We start from the raw sequence: 17,759 nt of genomic DNA, 5'->3' as shown, positions 1-17,759 counted from the left end.
GGAAAAAAAAAAGAAAAGCACTAACTGCACTGGCGCGCGACCTAAGGGAAACACGGAGGCGTAGAGTGCGCTGGTGCTCAACCACATAGCAATGCAACACCTCACACAGCGTCCCGCAAGTTCGCACCCGACTGACCTCAGATTCGATTCTCACGAGACTGTAACTGCAACGCTTTTTGCATGCTCTGGTTTGAGCGAGGAAAACGATTCACCGAATTTTCTATATTGCTAGTAGAGCCCGCGATTGCGGTCGCAGTTACGCGAGATGAAAAGCGGCCACAAACAGAGCGGCATTCATGCGCCGAGAACAGGAACTGTAAGCACATGATACTCGTTGGCGGGACTCCCAGCGGTCGACGTAGATTGCCTTCCGAAATATTCCAGCGGCCTGTGAGCTCTTTGAGGCCCCAGTTATATGAGCTCCCCCTCCCCTCTCTCTCGGCAAAGAGCAACAAATCTGTGCTTCGCTTTGGATGGAATCTTCTCTCCAAAAATCGTGTCCACATCAAATGTTTGACAGTTTTAATCATCAGATAAGCCGGCTTTTGGCTGCAGGGTTCCCCTGGTCGGTTCTGACTGCCGTTGCCGAGGCCATTCTTCACAAGTCCAAACGTGGAGCAGGGCCAAAAATTGCTGAAACTCAACAAAAGGACCCTAGGCCTGAGGTCGTGCCGTATATCCACAAAATTTCGCACAACCTCAAAAAAGTTGCAAGCAGACACGGTGTACCTGTCGTGTTCTCGGCTCCCAACAAATTGGGAAAGCTCTGCTCACGCATTTGTGACGCAAAAAAACGTGCGTGTCTGAAGAAGCACCAGAAACCGTTCGTTCGGTGTTCCACTGGAGTGGTTTGCTCCATTCCTATGTCTTGTGGAAAGTTTTATGTCGGCCAAACTGGACGTTGTCTGAATGACCGTCTGGGGGAACACGCCCTAAATTTAGAAAACCGAGAGGACAAATACGTGCATCTGGTTACGCACGTTAATAACTGTGAAGAATGTGTGGCCCGGTTTGAAGAGACGAAGGTTCTTGGCAAGAGTAGAGATAAGACGGCACGGATTAGCCTAGAAGCCTATCATATAAAGAAACTTGGTGGCGAGTGCATCAGCGAACCTTCTTTATCTCTGTTCGCGGCTGAGATCGCCTTTTTTTAAAGCGGCTAACTGTTAATTTCCACAAATGTTTGTTTTCATGTCTTACGCATGTCTGCCCGGGCATGCGTTCTGCTTTAGTGGCTTTCTCGCAACTTGTTTTGTAAGCTCATTCTTTCTTTCTTTTTCCATGGTATATCACCCCACCCTTCGGCCTTTATAAGGTGTGGCCTTCCGCCAATAAAGCCAGTTGACAGTTTGCGCTTGTGTGTGTGTGTGTCGTTTTATTTGCGCAAAAGAACATTCCTAGATCGACATGAACAACCAACTCGCCCAACAGGAATGAAACAAAACAGACCAGGAGACACTCTCGCACTTCACTGGATTCGCGCTGTGCACTGAGTCCGACAAAGGAACCCACCATCGAAGAGCCAGACAATAGACAAGTGCACAATGGTTACAAAGAAAACGCAAGTGCGGCCTACTACTTGAACTGGCGCTTGCGACGCAGCTCGGACCAAGCACACGTCATGCGCTGGACGGACGGAGCACCGCGGGGACATTAGAGAATTTCAAACACCTGTCCGCACCGACCAATCGCCACCATCACTTCGCCCCGTCCACCCCATCGTCGCGACGCTGCTTCAGCTGCTTGTTTAGCAAATAGCTCGCGTACTCGCTAAATCAGTACTTCGGGATAATACTGCACCCTTCAGCGTTTACCGCCCTCCTGTTGTTTACATAGCTGCGTACAAACAGCTGCAGTGCTTGTATGCAAGACATAAAACGCACGCTGAGCTCTACTTAATGTAAAATAATGTCTTCCTTTTTGCACCCGTTGTGCATTTACTTTTTACGCAGTGCGACAACTCTGCGCCGATGAATGCGAGCGCCAGCCTGGTTAACGCTTGCCGGGTTGTTGACAGCGCACAGGAGCGTAGAAATTTCTTGCGCATTAAACCTCATTGTGTCCCCCGATGTGATTAACACTACTTGGTTTTAAAACACTTTCTCCGTAAGTATGTTCGGCAGCCGTTTGCAGTCGCCGAAACTGCGCACGCGAGCCCTGCAGACGCCTACGCGTCGCGGAAAGACGCCGTCGTCGATTAAAATTTGGCAATAGTTTCTCGCTATAGTGAGTGTTGCAGTATGCACATATGAAATCTAGCCGCTTGTTTCGCTAATTTCTAACGCAGATAAGGCAGAGGCAAGCTCAGCCATCCAGGCCGCGTCTCACGAACGGCGCGAAGTTTCAGCTCAGCAGCCGATCTGCCGAGGACAGGTCGGGCGACCGTCCGCTGGCCGGATTCATCGGCGTCGCTGGACTGGAAACCTGTCACATTACGACGATACGCGGTCGTTGATCGTGCTGGCGTCGTCATCGGTCTAATGTGACAGACCGGTGCTACAGCGACGGAATCTGCCGACAGCCCCTCGGCCCCGACGTCGCTCCGCACTCGACTCGTGCGAACGGGCACAAGCGAAACTCAACGGCAGCAGCGCCATTGCAATACAGCGAGTAAACCTTGAAGTTTCCAACTGGCTTTCAAGGTCGCCATGGAGCGCCGCGGGATTAGGTCGAGTTTGAATGTAATCCGGAGTATCACAGGATCAAATGTCATTCGACTCAAATGTCGTTTTGACGTTTCCATGTAACGCGACCATAACTTCCTCCGAGAAAGGCGCGTTTCTGAAGGGAGAACCCCAAGGGTGTGGGGCTGCCATATATACATGCGAACTGCCACGATAGGATAACATTTTTGAAAGAAATAAAAGCAATTCTGTAGGTGGAAAAAATTTCCATATGAGCTGCTTACTCTGACTGAGCATATAGTATTCTTTATCGCTACCTCGCATAATAAAAGCGCGCATGCACTGGGCGTAACTTATTTCGCGTCGACGATCGCGAACGATACGTGCACCAATAGCGCATACACACCGAGGCTGCCACAGAGGTACCAATGCTCGCAGGTGTACAGTTAGTGCACGGGTGGTCACATTCGTGGCTTTTAACCGTTAATTCAGCGTTTCGTTTCCTCTGGGAGCGAATGCGGCGCGTCGGCGTGTGTGGCGACGTTTGATCGCAGTCCTGGCAAGCTTTCTGCCCCGCCCACCTTATACCTGCGTGCTCTTCCAACGCAAGTGGCGCCGCACTCCCGGAGCCCAACTGGGCACCGAAAATAGAAAGTGGGCTCCTACTTCGTTTCACTCCCCCACCACAGCCAGCTGCGTACTCTCTTGCGCCGCCGTTGCTACCCGGGAGGCTTCTTAAAAAAAGTGGGGAACCCAAACGCCGACTAATGGCAGTGGTGACACATCATCAGAGCGTCGCGTCCAGCAGCCGGCTGCATGTCTCGTCTTAAATTGCCTTCCCGAGACCCTGGGGTTAGGGGATAATTAAGGCAACGCATCTGCGGCAGAGAACAGTGTAAGAAGTGGCTGGAGTCACGTAGTGCATGCCAGTGAAGCGACGTGATGATTCTCAGAGTGGAATTCGCTATACAACCTTAAAAGTTGTACAAAATTTCATTGTTGCAAGGAGCGTAAATTTCAAAAGTGTGATTCTTCAATTTAAAACATACTTAGCTGACGAAAGGGAAACTATACTCCGTAAGGAGTACCCTGCCACTAGTTGTTTCAAAAGGGGGCGCCCCCCTTGATACCAACCATCCGTACATATTTTCTTTCTTTTCTTTATTCAACATTTTATCTGCAAGAATACAAAGTTGAAGGGAAGCGCAACCAAGAGGCCCAAGTAAAGGCTTGACGGGGGCTACGCACCCTTGGAAGGCAGCTGCAGCAGCGAATATTTTTATGTTTCATAGCAGTGGGGATTGACTGACGCCAGTAACACAAGTACGGTTTAACATATCTCATGAGCATTGCGAAACGCAGTCGAGGTATATGCACAGAAAATGCATGTGCAAATGTATGTCGAAGGACCTAAAATGTACAACGGTATAGGGACGATGTCAAAGAGCACATTCAAAATAACCTGCAAAATGCACTGTAAATACTCATATAACAATCTACGAAGAAAAGGGCACGTTGAATATTCGTGTGTACACGCAGCTAATTGAAAAGGAATTAAGAAATTAAATTAGTGATGCATTTATAACCGCCGGTTAGTCCGAAGACAAACGCAAACTATTTAGTAGTTGTGGAATCCTAAAGCGAAGCATCTGATATCCACAATTTGTTTGACAACGTTTATTCCAAAGTTCGCCGAAACGTACGGAGTAAGGTCTAGTGCGGCATGTGAAATGGGCAACATAATCAAAGGAGGGTTCTTTGTGTTTGCGGTGTGGGCTTCATATCGGTATAGTATAAGTGTTGGGTGGTCATATTCGTAAGTGTCGCTGTTCCCCGGGCGAAGTGGCACTACACGAGTTTTGACCGGAAAAGCGAGTTATATATTAATTTATCCTACCGACGTTGATGCAGAAGGAGAGGCCTACGTTGCTGTGTGTGCTGTCTCCATAAAGAGGGTTGCACACATCGCCCTTTCTGCTGAGACCAGGCTATGCTTGCTTTCTGTCTCTACGTACAGAAAAAAGCTTCGAATGTCATCTCTACAATTGGGTCAGCGTAGCGGCCGCAAAGTGAATCCTCAATGGCTGCGTTACACGTAAAATAACCTCCCAAATGTTTGTCGCGGGAGAGCATCGAAGGCAGCCTTGAATTCTTCGACGGCCGAGGTCGTTTTCTTCTTCTCTGCAGAAGGACGCTTCCAGCGAGTGGGCGTCTTTCTCACCCAGGATGGCGCGAACCGCGCAAAACCGCAGCCCTTGTGCTTCTCCAGGCTGCGACTGCTGTGGGCTCATGACATATAACAGACTGGTCTGCACCCGCAATAGCCTTACGGGCAGCAGTCGCGAACGTGACCGCGAGCTCATCGGATACGGCGAACGGGGACCGCGTCACCAGGGAAAAGGCCCTGCGGTTAGTGAGACGAACAGCGGTAGCACCACTTCGAGCCAGGTCACAGAGCGCCGTACAAGTCGCCGACCGTTGCCTGAAGTGGCTCCGAAACATTTTCTGAGGAGGGAACATCAGCTCGTTCAATCGCTACATTCTCTCGTCATGAAAACCTGAGCTAAATGATACACACGCAGCACAGAACCCAGTGTCGCGCGGGAAAGTTGGCTAATCCTTTCCGGCGACTTTTCCATGCTCGAGCCCTCCTCCGTCGCACACTCGTGCGCAATTCTGTTCAGAGATGGCCATTGGTTAGATTCTTTCAAGCGTTACGCAGCAACCATGGCCGTGGCCAGTCAGCAGCGTCGCTCCGGTGGGTCAGGAAGCTCCGCCCCCCCGGGGGCAATTCCCGCTATGGAACCGGCGGATGACCGCCGACCTTTGAGCGTGAAAAAAGTGACCATAGGGGAGGGAAAGGCGCAAAGATGCTGAAATTGAAATTTTGACTACAGATAACTCAGCTTCAAAAAACGCATAAAAAATTCTTGCTGGAGGATATTCGTAAAGCGGAGTCGATCAATATCCCAGTAATACTGCACCTTTTTTGAGAGCCGCCTTAACAACCCAACCTTTCATTGATCGCTTTGGACCTTTTCTGTCTGTTTTTTTTTTCTAAGAAAAAATGATGGCGAAATTTGACACAAATTTACCAGGGCCCAGGAAACTACGACCCTTCGGGACATTCCCGCTTCTCTGATCGGGTTTTTGAAGAAGGCCCAAAATATAATAACCCCAGTGAAAAAATGCGCGACAGAACTGAGCTTCGTTACACGCAAGTTTATATCACACAACGAAACAAAGAAATTGGAGATAGGTTTCAGCGGAATTCGATTCACGGATCATCCGAGGAAGCGGTAATGCATTTTTTTTTCTTTTTTAAAAAAGGGGAAACGCGAAAAGGAACGCCACCAAAAGAGCACGATCGTCGGTTATAGAGCAAGTAACAAAGTAAGCAACAGCGAAGGCCAAGTTCGTGAGACGGCGGTGCACCGGCTAGCTCCTTCTTTTCCAACCACTCATCCATGCTTCCAACAAGCGAATGAGAAATGAAAACGAATCGCGAGAACTGCGAATGAAGTGGACGCCCTTCCCTTATCCCGCGGATGCAAGAAGACAAACTGCATGACATCTTCTAGGGAGAAAAGAACCCCCCGTGCGACGGGCGCTCAAGATTACACTTTTCTGGCGAGCTGCGCGGCAAGGCGTCAAATTTCGACAGAAGAGGAAAGAAAAGAGACCGGCACGAAATAGGGAAAACTGGAACGTGAAGAGGAGTCGTTCCTCATGCGAATGACATGTAATCTCTATGGGCTGCCGATATTGGCAGCACGTCCATGCCAGCAACCCCGTTTCCCTGTTCTCACTCTCTCTTTGCTCGGTGGGGAGGAACACTGCGCGTAGCACAAGACTAAATGCAATGGACCTCCGCTGCCTTCCCCGTGGAAGGCGTATAAACAAAGAGTAGCATGAGGAAATTGCACATGGCTCGCACGAATCCGGACAACACGAACAGAGACGGAGCAGAAGTGAAAAAAGAAAGGAGACTTCCCTCCGAGATGGCACGCCCGTGACAAAAGATGTCGTCCCCTCGAATTTAGTTAGTGCGTACGATAGAGTGCGCGGAGACGACGAGCAAATGGAGAGTCACGACTCACAACGTGCGCGCGCGGACAGACGGAACCAAGAAATCAAGGCAGGGCCTAATTAATGCTATCAGTGAACAAGAACTGACCACTTTTGTTTTCCTTCGACTCCTCTGCAAAGTATCACAACCGGCAACCTTGCAACACCTCCGTCACTCATTCTCGACACGCAAGAATTACATCGAGAGACAACCGCGTCAGGCGTATAGCTCGGCTGTCCACGTTGTAGCAAATCCACTAGTCGGAGATCCGGTATACCAACCAGAGAATCCGCTTCGATTCGACTTCCGTCGCTCGGTCAATTACGTCACGAAGCCGTCAGAAGTCCGGGCAGAGGAAAGGACAACGCGTAATTGCGCGATTCCTGGTCCTGTTGCACAGTTCAGGACGCAAGCTGCTGCCTTTGCGCCATGGTACTTAGCGCAGGCAACTGCGAATTCAATCTATCCCGAAAGCCTCAGAGCCACTACGAGAGGGTTTCAGTGATCGCACTCACAATAGGCTGCAACCTCATTACCGCACAGGGTGCCGCGGGATCTTGTTTGAAGTGGCACAGTGACACAAGGACGCCCTTCTCTGCGGAGCTTATCCCAAGCGCCGGCGGGCGCGCTATTTGCCGAAGACCCATGTTGAACGAATGGCGGCGAGAGGGGGGGCAGATCACCGCTGGCGCAACATGAATGTCGACGGAACCACCCGCACGGTACAGGCAGGCGCCCGACAACATATGCGCAAAGGCCCCGCCCGCGGCGCGGGCGTCCAATTTCCTTATGGACGCCGCAAACTGAATGAAGGGTCACCGCTTCCTCAAACGAAAAAAAAAAGCTCGCGTCGGGGCCCCACGGCAATCGCCGGCCGAGCGGAAGCGCGGTGCGCATACGCACACGCCGGAAGTGGTCAGCCAATGCAAGCAAGCGTCTCGCGCGCGATCGGGCTGCGGCGAACAAAAAAGTGTCGCCCGCGTCGGGCGAACATGAAAGCGAAACAACGCGCCACCTTGCGCAAGCGACCGGCAGATATGGGGGCGCGGTGACATATTAGTCGGACGTCGGTTTACGTAACCCAATGAGCGTGCTTGCTCAATAAGCCGACCGTGACTGGCGCAGTTTCGCAATAGCGCGGGTGCACTGCCCTAGCCAGGCAGCTGAATGCTTCGGCTCTTCGAGGCAACGGTGTACCGGAAATTCCGAGCACGCCGCCCAAAACTGACGCTCGCGTGCGGAGAACAATCGCCGCGCTCGTGCGCGTTTTTGCCGTTCTTTGTCCTGCAACCATTTCTGTAGCAATTCCTATTTCATGATATCGTCCTAATTGGCCTCTATACCTAAGCTGCATTAAACGAAAAGGAGAAGAAAAATCAAAACAACACTAAAAAGGGGCCAACTGCGGATGGGATTGGTGTCTTTCTCTGCGTCTGTAGCCGCTCTTTTAATGTCTTCTTTTTGTTTTTCTATTTAATGGGTATCACTATAAACTCGACCAGTTTTCCACCTTTAAACAATTAAACAGCCGGCAGGTTTAGACACTAACCTAGTCCAAGGCATACGGCACGGTGTTTCTGCATTATTATTTTTTTTTTGTTATCGGCCTAAAGCCCTCGCTCGGCTTCGCGTGTTAAATCGACGCCAGCCACCAACGCCCGGCTTCGCCCCGCCACCAGGCCCGCCGCGTCAGCGATATCGATTCGAAGACCGAGGCGCCGCATCGTGCCTGGCCCGGCTTCCGCGCCTGTCTCTTTTCAAGGCTGCCGTTTTCGAACGCATTCGATAATATAGCGGTCGCTTCCGCTGCGGCGCCACCAGCGTGAAGGTCGCCGCGGCACGAACAGGAACCGGGCGCGGACAGGCCGCGGAAGGAAACGCCGCGAGGCGTCTCTTCGAGGCCAGCGAACAGCGAGGCGGAAACCGGGCTCTGCGTCCCCAAAGCCAAGTTTCGCGCAGACGCTGCGGAACCAGGGAAGGCTGGAGGAAAGATGCAACCTTCCTCCAAAACGCACTGCACAGGGTGCGCTGCGACGAACTTTAAACGCGCGCTTAGAGAGCCGGCCACAAGGACGGCGACGGCACAGGAACTAGCTTCAACTTTCATTCGCGTCTTCTATGCGACTACATTCAAGGGCATCTTGCTACACCAGCGAAGTTTTAAAGTTTGCCAACCTCTCCTTGCCGCCGCACACAGTAAACCACGAATATGGTCGCCTATCTTTGGTGCATATCTGTACGCGCCACATGAGGTCAACAAATGCCAGTCATCTGTCTGTCTGGCTTTCATTGTCGCAACTGCCGTGTCTTTTTAAGGCGCGGCTTCCTGTAACTTGTCCACTGTTTACTCGACAGCGCTCGGCGTCACTATCGAAACAGCAGCCTTAGCGCTGACCTAAATTTCAACCACCTCGACCAATGCGGCCGGCCACTGTTGAACGCGTATAGCCTCGAGCTCCACGCAAGTCACGCACGACACGGGGTCCTCACACAACTAATCAGCTCTTAGAAAGCCACCGTAATAGCCCCGCTCGCTGGAAATAGCGTCCAGGGAAGGCATTGCAACACGCCACCAACAGCGCCGCCCCTTTCGAAACTCGGCACTTCCTGCCGACACCAGCACGAAAGTGATGCCTGGAAGCGCGGACAAAACGCGCAATATCGAAATGTCGTGCTAGCGCGACATTTCGGCGCAGGCACGCGTCCTGGGGCGAATCGCGTTGTTCCCTTTCGGAATTGCCCCCAGTTGCGCAAGCAGCCGCAGTGCATATCAAACCGCGCAGCGTGCTCGAGGAGCGGCACTGAACCGAGATCCTGCTCAGCAGACGCGCACGTGTGCGTACAGGGAGAGGGCTGCGTCCCGCCGATTACGGGCTCGAGTTTAATTTTTTCTTCTCGTTCCGTCCGCCCGCCTTTGGCAGCAGCGCGGCGCCAGGTATCGACCGGTGGGGCGGAACGAAACCAAGCAAGGCGCCGGAGGCACGCAAGGCGGCGAAAACGCCGTAGCCGTTGACGCGAGCCCGCATCTCGCGCGCAAGATGAGAATTCCGAGCAAGCCAGCTTCGACGAAAAACGCACCTGCTCCTTGCCTCACCGCGGTTTGGACACGAACGCGCCAGCGAGCGCTGCGGTTGAACTGGAAGGTCGTCGTACACTACCAAGCTCTATTTATTATAGATTTCCGCGGGAAATAATCATGGATGGGGAGGCCGTAGTCGAGGGCTTCGGCTTAATTAAGCTGACATCCTTTAACGCGCGCCGAAATATCGACACACCGGCGCTTTCGCATTACCGCCTCCATGCAAATGCGGCGGACTTGGCGCTCGGTAACAGAACTCGACAGCCATTCAGCCAATGAGGAGGCGTCTTGCAATGTGAAGAGTGAAGAGACAAGCTGGAGGAGAACGCCTGGCTACTCTAAACCGGGGGGAAAGAAAGATGGCGAAGCTGTGAGCTGCCAGAAAGCAATGAGCTGCACATCCCGCGTCGGATGCAATTTATACGAGTGCCCGCACACTCATCACACGTAGCTAAAGCTGCAGGGCAAGGAATCGCTAAAGGCGCAGCGGTGCATGAGGCGGGAATTTATACAGCGTTTGGTTTAAGAGCGCGCACTGTGTACCCGCTGACAAACTGCACGCTTCCCCGAGAAGGAAACGCCGGGGGGGATATGAAGAAAGCCCGAGTCGGTCATGCTTGTGCGGCCGTCAAAAGCGCGCACAACTCCGACGCAGCGGATATCTTTTGTCGCGCGTTCTGCGCGGCCGAGCGCGCGTCGCTATGCAGTGTACACAGCGACGTCGACATTCCGGAAACGAGCTATTCCGCCGTAACGCTGACACGACCGAGACAGCTCTTTCGCACGAGATCCTTCGCTTGGCGAACGAGGAGACGGACTAACTGGTAACCCAGGAGGTCCAACCTAACGCGAACCGCCAGATGACCAAAGAAGCGGAAGAGAACAACTCGCGCGCATGCGCATAGTCCTGCTGGCCCTGAAGCTGTTACTGCACCCCCCCCCCCCCTTCCTTCCAGAGAGACAACGCCCTGAGGGAAGCGAAGCCCAGCACCGTATATGCACAGGGTCGCACTGTCCGAGAAACAGTGCGTGACGGCGTTGGGCCGCGCAGGCGACGCCGGCGACAGCCGTGGAGGAAGTTGCGAGGAATGCTCCATTCTGTTCCCCTCACGCGCGGCCAGGAAAACGTGCAGCGAACGCAGCCCGCGGAGACGACGCGGAAGCGGAGGGAAGACCCAGCGGGACAACAAAACCCGGCGCCAGCGAAAGAAAGCGACTCACCGCCGCGGCCCGCCCGTTTCGCGAGGCGTCCCGGTTGCGCTGGCTTGCATGCTATACTACTTCGCCAATGGGCACGCGCGCGCCGCGGGCTCGACCATTCTCTCTCTCTCTCTCTTTTTTATCTCGGAAAGACGGCGAGCAGTCCGAGACAGGGCGTGTGCCGTACTCGACCAGTCGCTTCCCGCATGGTGCCCCGGTCTGCACGCATACATGCAGACACCGGCGCTGTGAACGGGGCGAGGACGAATGCGCGTCGCGGCTATCCGATAATAAAGCTGCCTTCCCAGACTACAGCTGCCCAAATGTGATCTCACGACATCTATGACCAAACAGCATCCAGTGCTTATAAATTACGAAATGGATAAAACTTCCTGATCACTTGCAAAGGAGTCCAAATATTTGGGAGTTTTTTTTCACTGCCAACACGTCCTGGAATGCTCATGTCCGCCACTTAACCTTCCTGAGACAAAATTTCAAGCAAGCGCCGGTTAACCTAAGCGAAACATTACATTTGTCAAACTTGCGTCCCATCCTTAAGTAAGGTTGCAATGCTTACGACCCTCCACCGAAGTCAAACACAGAGCATGAGCACATACAGGCATGTGGCGCCCAGATTTCCAATGCTGGCTCTCGGAGATGTCACCTGAGCTTTAATGCTCTTTTTTTCCAAGCCCCCCCCCCCCTTCCCTCCGCCCTCCCCGAAGAACCCACACACGTGAGAGCAATATATATATATATATATATATATATATATATATATATATATATATATATATATATATAACAAACTGAGCACCTGCAGGCTATTGCAACCAACACTGGGGCCGAACGACGATGACGAATTTTAATGGCGCAACGGCACCTGAGGCCCAAGAGCGCCATGGCGCAAGGTGCTTTTTTCTTCTACTCACGGTGGGATCAAAAACCCCTTATCTAAGAATTTTACCCAAAAGCAGCCGCGGGCACCAAGCCAGGGGAAACTGTATCACCAGCGGGTACCCGGCGGCACTGGGGATCGGAGCTTACACTGGGGCGGAATGAAACCACTAAACGGTCGTGGTCTCAAATACCGGTGCCCAAAAAAGCTGGTGCGTGGGATAGGAAAGAAAATCAGAGGCAGCCGGCGATAAACCATCAAACAATCTCTGATCGTCCCGCGCTAAGAAGAAAGAGTCTACGAGGCCGATATGAAGAAAGTTCAAAAAATAATTTTAAAAAAGTAACGGCGGCGAAGAGTGCGCATTTCCCAACGTGAGAAATTGATCAGAATCGGTTTACGCCTGCGGGAGACTCAAGAGAACGCGGCCCTCGGTGTTTTTGCAGTGACCCGCCGAACTCAGTGGAGATACCTTACACGAAAAATGCAACAAATGCGGCGACCAGTGAAACACGAGGCAGATGCGAAAGTGGAGAACGCTGACATGCTCAAGTGCCCGCAACGTCGATCAGCGCAGGCTGAGCCTGCACAACGCAAAAATACCCGCTTCCTCCAACAAGTGGAATGCACGCCAGATTTTATATATTAGGGAAACCCGCCTGGCGTCCTAAGCTTCCGCAACACTCTACGCCGTTAAGCTTCTTGAGGAGCGCCCGGGAGTAAAACAGCGTACCCGCCTCCAGACAGCCCACAGAGCGACAGCAGCAGCCAGAAGGAAAGTGTGGTACTACGGCGGAGAGGTCCTCCGTAGGTGACGCAACGGCAGCTGCAGTCTGCACGGCTCGGCGTCCCCACCGGGGACGTGCGCTGTTGAGGTATATGTAAACGCGCCGACATCGGCCCCTGCTTTTGGCAGCCCCTCGAAGCAGCGGGCGCAAGATGATTGCCGGGCAATGCATTCAGTGCAGTCGCGTAGGCGTGCGACCGGACTGCGCGCAAGAAGAAAACAGGTCGGGGCGACGAGTGCGGGAAGCAAAGGCGTGTCCTTTCCGGCTCAGCTTACGGTCCAACCGCCGCAATGGCTCCGTGTCTGACTGCTCAGCACGAGGGTAAGGTGGCTAGATTGGCCCCCTTAACGCAGGCGCGGGACCAAAATCCGGCCGCGGTGGCCGCATTTCGATGGAGGCGAAATGCAAAGATGACGGTGCGCTGCGCGATGTCAGGGGTGGTCAAAGAACCACGGGTGGTCGAAATTCCCCCGCAGCCGGCCTCCACGTCGACTCTTACTTCCTCCATGCTTTCAGACTCTCATCCATCCCTTTCGCAGCGGCGCAGTTCAGGTGTCCACGGCGACAGTTCCTCAGTGCAGAGTACCAACACATACGGTTCACCAGGCATCCCGCAGACAGAGACGCGGGATTATTCTGCGGTCACTCCGATTTCCGCGCACCTGAATAGTCACCAGTGCGAACGAAATGGCGACATGCAGGCGTAAATGAACGTGTACAGCCGAACGGTACTTTAGCCGCACGGAGCGCGTTGTCGTGGACATGCTGGCGTATCAGGGACATATAAGGAAGCACAGAACACACAAACGTCAACACATACTCGCACCAAAGCGAACTCAGTACCACGCTTAAAGAGCAGCAGTGTTTTTTAATCCGCACATGGACATGAAAAGGGTTAGAAGTACACAAAAGGGCGTCTGATACACGATCAATTGGCATGGGCGCGCTTTCGCGACCCATGTCAATGCTGTCTAGAACCAAATGGCAGTGACATGTGCTAGCGGCAGTGGAACTGAAACTCCAAAAGGAGTGAGTGAACAAACACTGTAATAAAAGAACTTATTTAAACATGTATTAGTGGTCTCTAACCTAAAACACTATACTGCACTCAGATAAAACTCAAGAAAGAAGCGGCGAATGCCTCTCAAAGCAGACCCTCCAGCATATGGCGCGGACCGGCTATCATGACGTCGTGCGTAATCCCCTTGCGCCCGCTAGCGTGACATCGCGGAGACATTCAGGTTCAAGAGGATTAAACACGGTAAAGTTGGATTAACAGCGACGTCACAAAAACCGGGCGGCGCCATGGGCTGGAGGGCCTCCTTAGAGCGGCGTACGCCGCTTTGCCCTTGAGTTGTATCTGGCTTGGCTGGGACACATATTTCTTAATTCTTTTTAGTCCTAATATAATCTATGTAATTGACCCCCTCGGGCGGGGCAATATTATTTTTTTCTTTTTATTTTGCCCAAACTACTTTATGTAGTTGCCCCCTAAACCGTTATACATAGGGGCTGACTTTTCGGGTTTTTTTTTTTTTCCAAAGTTGGGCGGAGTTTTTTCGGTGTTTATTTCAGAGTGCAAGTTTCGTTTTTTTTTTTTTTCGGCGAATATTATTTTCGACGAATGAATTACTGACTTTCTTCTGTGATCTAATGTGGCAATTCTATGAGGTCAAAAGCCACTTGGTGTCTGTCTCGGCATTTCTGTTAGCATGAGCAGTTCGTTAGCCAGTAGTTAACATAATTTACCAGTAATTTTGCACTTGGAGGTGTTCTTGTAGAAGGAATTGATTTCGTCATTAAAAAATAAACGCAAGTGTAATGAGACAGCCGCAGTCAAGAACGGAAGTGGAATGTATTTCTAAGAGCTAGGTTGACAAATTTTCTTCGGGTTGTCGCGATTGGCTGAGCGATAGGGCGGGGCATCACTTGGCCTGCGCGTTGATGGCAGCGATGGAACTGTGGCTGAATCGTCGCGGTAGCCCGAACACGATACTTTCCACGATGACTGTGCATGGCTTCGCGTTATTGTCCTCCTTGCACTTGACAAACCTATTGAAACCGACTAGCTAGTCTTAGCGGAGGGTCACAGTGAACAGCGCTTAGCTAGCAGGCGGCGAGAGGGTGGTGCTTCCCGATCTGCAGAGGAGTGTAAACAATCAGAAAAATGGCTAAACTGCGCAGCTTATCCAACAATGCCACCTACTCAGTTAATTTACAACTCTGAGTGTAACTCCGGGTTCGAACCCTACCGCGGAGGCTGCGTTTTTATGGAGGCAAAACGCTAAGGCGCCCGTTGTCACAAAATTCGGCGCATGTTCGAAAAAACCGCCGCTGCGCCTAAGCAATCGAGGCTGCGCGCGGTAAAGTGAAACAAAAGCACCACCGGAGCGAACGGTGCTGTTCACTCAGCTCGCCGTCGGGGCGCCAAAGTAAACATAGACACGGGCGTCGTCGATTCTTCTCGAATGTTGGAGAAGTTTTTGCTTGTTGTTATCGACGGAAAGGGTGTAACATTCTGCACGCCAAAGTGATACCCTCCCCCCTTCGCTCCGGCGCCGATGACTCAGCGTGCCGAGCATGACCTAGATTGTTCTAGAAGGTGGTTTCCGCGCTCAACCAATGGGGTCGCGCGCCCGGCGCAAGGAGGAGGAGTTTGTGCGGTTAAAGCTGCGTGTATGTGCGCGCCTGCCTTGGCGCGAAGAACAAACAGACGCGGTCCGCGCCTATAAATGAGGGGCTGCAACCACTGCCGGTTAGCCCGAGCCGCCGTTTAAGCTTCCGAGAAGCGCGCCCGCTCGACTCCCGGGAGAACACCACTCGACCAGCCACGGACGGACCAGCGAGGCAACGTGCGCCAGTCTGCGGATCGGCCCCGTCGAGCTCCTCAGGTCGTCGGACTGCCGCAGTGCCCGGTGAACAAATCGTGTTTTGGTTGTTTGTCTCTCGGTGTGTTAGTGCACTTTAGGTGCAAAGGTTTAGTTGAATTGTATCTCTCTCTATTGTGACTTTGCATGAGTTGCATTGTATTTGTGAATCTATTTGTATGTGCTCGTACGAGTGATTGTAAATACCTCTGTATCGTCTCTTAGCTGTATAAACTGTTTTGTTTTGTGAACCTTTGGCTCCGACTCTCTGGCTTGCGACCGGCGAAAGCTGGGCACCAAACGACCAACCCCCTTGTCATTTGGTAGCTGGTCTCCGGCTGAGCTTGCTACGCTGAGTCGAGGGCATCTCCTCTGTGACCGAGACCGCTACCCCCACACGCTCTAAGGGCGTCTGAAAGCGCACGCAAAGCTGCGCGAAGTGGTGACACCCGTGTGCTGTGCGATGTCAATGCACGTTAAAGATCCCCAGGTGGTCGAAATTATGCCGGAGCCCTCCACTACGGCACCCCTTACTTCCTTCTTTCACTCCCTACTTTATTCCTTCCCTTACGGCGCGGTTCAGGTGTCCGCCGCTATATGAGACAGATACTGCGCCATTTCCTTCCCCCCCCCCCCAAAAAAAAAACATTATTATTACTGAGTGTAACTCGTACTCAACAGCCAGCTAGCTGTGCCTAGCCTGCCAAAAATACTGACCTTTTTATGCTAAAACCCAATTTCAAAAACTAAATTTGGCCTATTTTTATCGTTTTTTTTTCGGTTGAAATCGCAAAGCCCCTAGTTATACCTAACGGCACGGGTTGGGACACTTAATTTTTCGATCCTTTTACATTCCCACTGTTTTTAACTAGACGAATGAGCCCCATAATACTCTTTCAAGCTGAATGCAGAAATAAAACTAGACTTTGCTCAGTTTGTTCTACCACGCCGCTTAGATACGTATTTAAGGATCACCCGGCTTGGCAGTTCAGAGGAATCAGTTGGGCCGGGTGAAATCGGCGTGTCCACATTCGGGGAAACTGAAGAGCAGATGAAAAGCGTCAGTGAGCGGTCAGTGCGCGCTGACTGCATCTTGGAGGGGTGACAGAGAGAGAAAAAAAAGAACCGAATGGGAAAAATGATTTGGCGAATTTAGGACGATTGAAGGAATGTATTTCTGCCCTAAATACAGGTCCTTTACACCACGACTAGATTTATAGCTGCACAGAGGAGAGAGAGATATGTTTAATGATTTGAAAAGGCAGAGAAGTACAGAGGAGCCACCAAGCCACCCCAGCAAATGCGCAGGCAGGCACAGCGTGAATTGCGTTCGCGCCTGTCTTATGAAACATTAATAGCCATACTTAATAGCCATTATTGGTCATTAACAGCCATTAATAGCAGCTTTTTTACACCGAGAGGGGGAGTCTAGGTTACGTGCGTGCTTTCTCCTCCGTATACTGGCACGCTCCAAAACAGTAGCACTGGCGAAAACAAAAGGCAAAACTAAATGACTAAATGAGGAGAGGGAAGAAGCTCGCATCTGCAGGCACAGCTATAATAGACTTATATATAAGCCAATGGAACCGCGTCTAGTCCGTGTTCGAAAACCAAATTTAGTTTCGCTTCGGCAGGAAGCTTGAAAGAGTAACATATATGCACCGTATCTCCGAACACACACCTGTGTGGGCTTGGAACGCCGCAGCTTCGGAGCTGTATTTACTTCCGTCTGCACCTGCAAATGCATGGCCGTCAGCTCGCACCGGTTCAACAACCTTTGCACGCACTCTATTACTACGCCTTTGCTCAACGCCCCCTTTTTGTTTATCGCTCAGGCTGCCCGCACTGGGCGGTGTTTCTAAAAGGTCAGTGGTTGCGCACAATGAGCGACGGCGCAACATTACACCAAAGATATGCAAGCACAGACGGCGTCCGCACAGCGGGTGAATCGGCCGCCATAAGCAGGCACAGTTACTGCGGTTTAAGCTTGGTAGCTCCATGTGCGCCAAAGAGCGAGCGACGCGACGAGGCTGCACGGCGACGCTTGCTCCGTCGCTTGTGGGCAGCCTCCATGCAAGCGAAGGCGGCAGGCGACGCGCACCCGCGACGTGCGCAGCGGACTCCGTGCTTTGCGCACTCAAGCATAGAAACACGCCCGTAACCTGTTCTCTCTCTTAAAATTTTGGCAGTGTGCCTCATAGTCAGGGCCAAAGGAATATTTCCTCTACGGCAGC

At 52.1% G+C, this 17,759-nt stretch overlaps 1 protein-coding gene across 2 annotated transcripts in view; it reads right to left on the bottom strand.

Moving 5' to 3' along the window:
- LOC144115808 (phosphatidylcholine:ceramide cholinephosphotransferase 2-like) overlaps window positions 1-17,759 on the bottom strand; it is a 290,170-nt gene that overhangs the window by 208,507 nt on the left and 63,904 nt on the right. The window lies entirely within an intron of this gene.

The sequence above is a fragment of the Amblyomma americanum genome, chromosome 1 (genome assembly GCF_052857255.1).
Source record: "Amblyomma americanum isolate KBUSLIRL-KWMA chromosome 1, ASM5285725v1, whole genome shotgun sequence".
Lineage (NCBI taxonomy): Eukaryota > Metazoa > Arthropoda > Arachnida > Ixodida > Ixodidae > Amblyomma > Amblyomma americanum.
The sequence above is the reverse complement of the archived record's forward strand: the minus strand, read 5'-3'. Positions and strand labels throughout refer to the sequence as shown.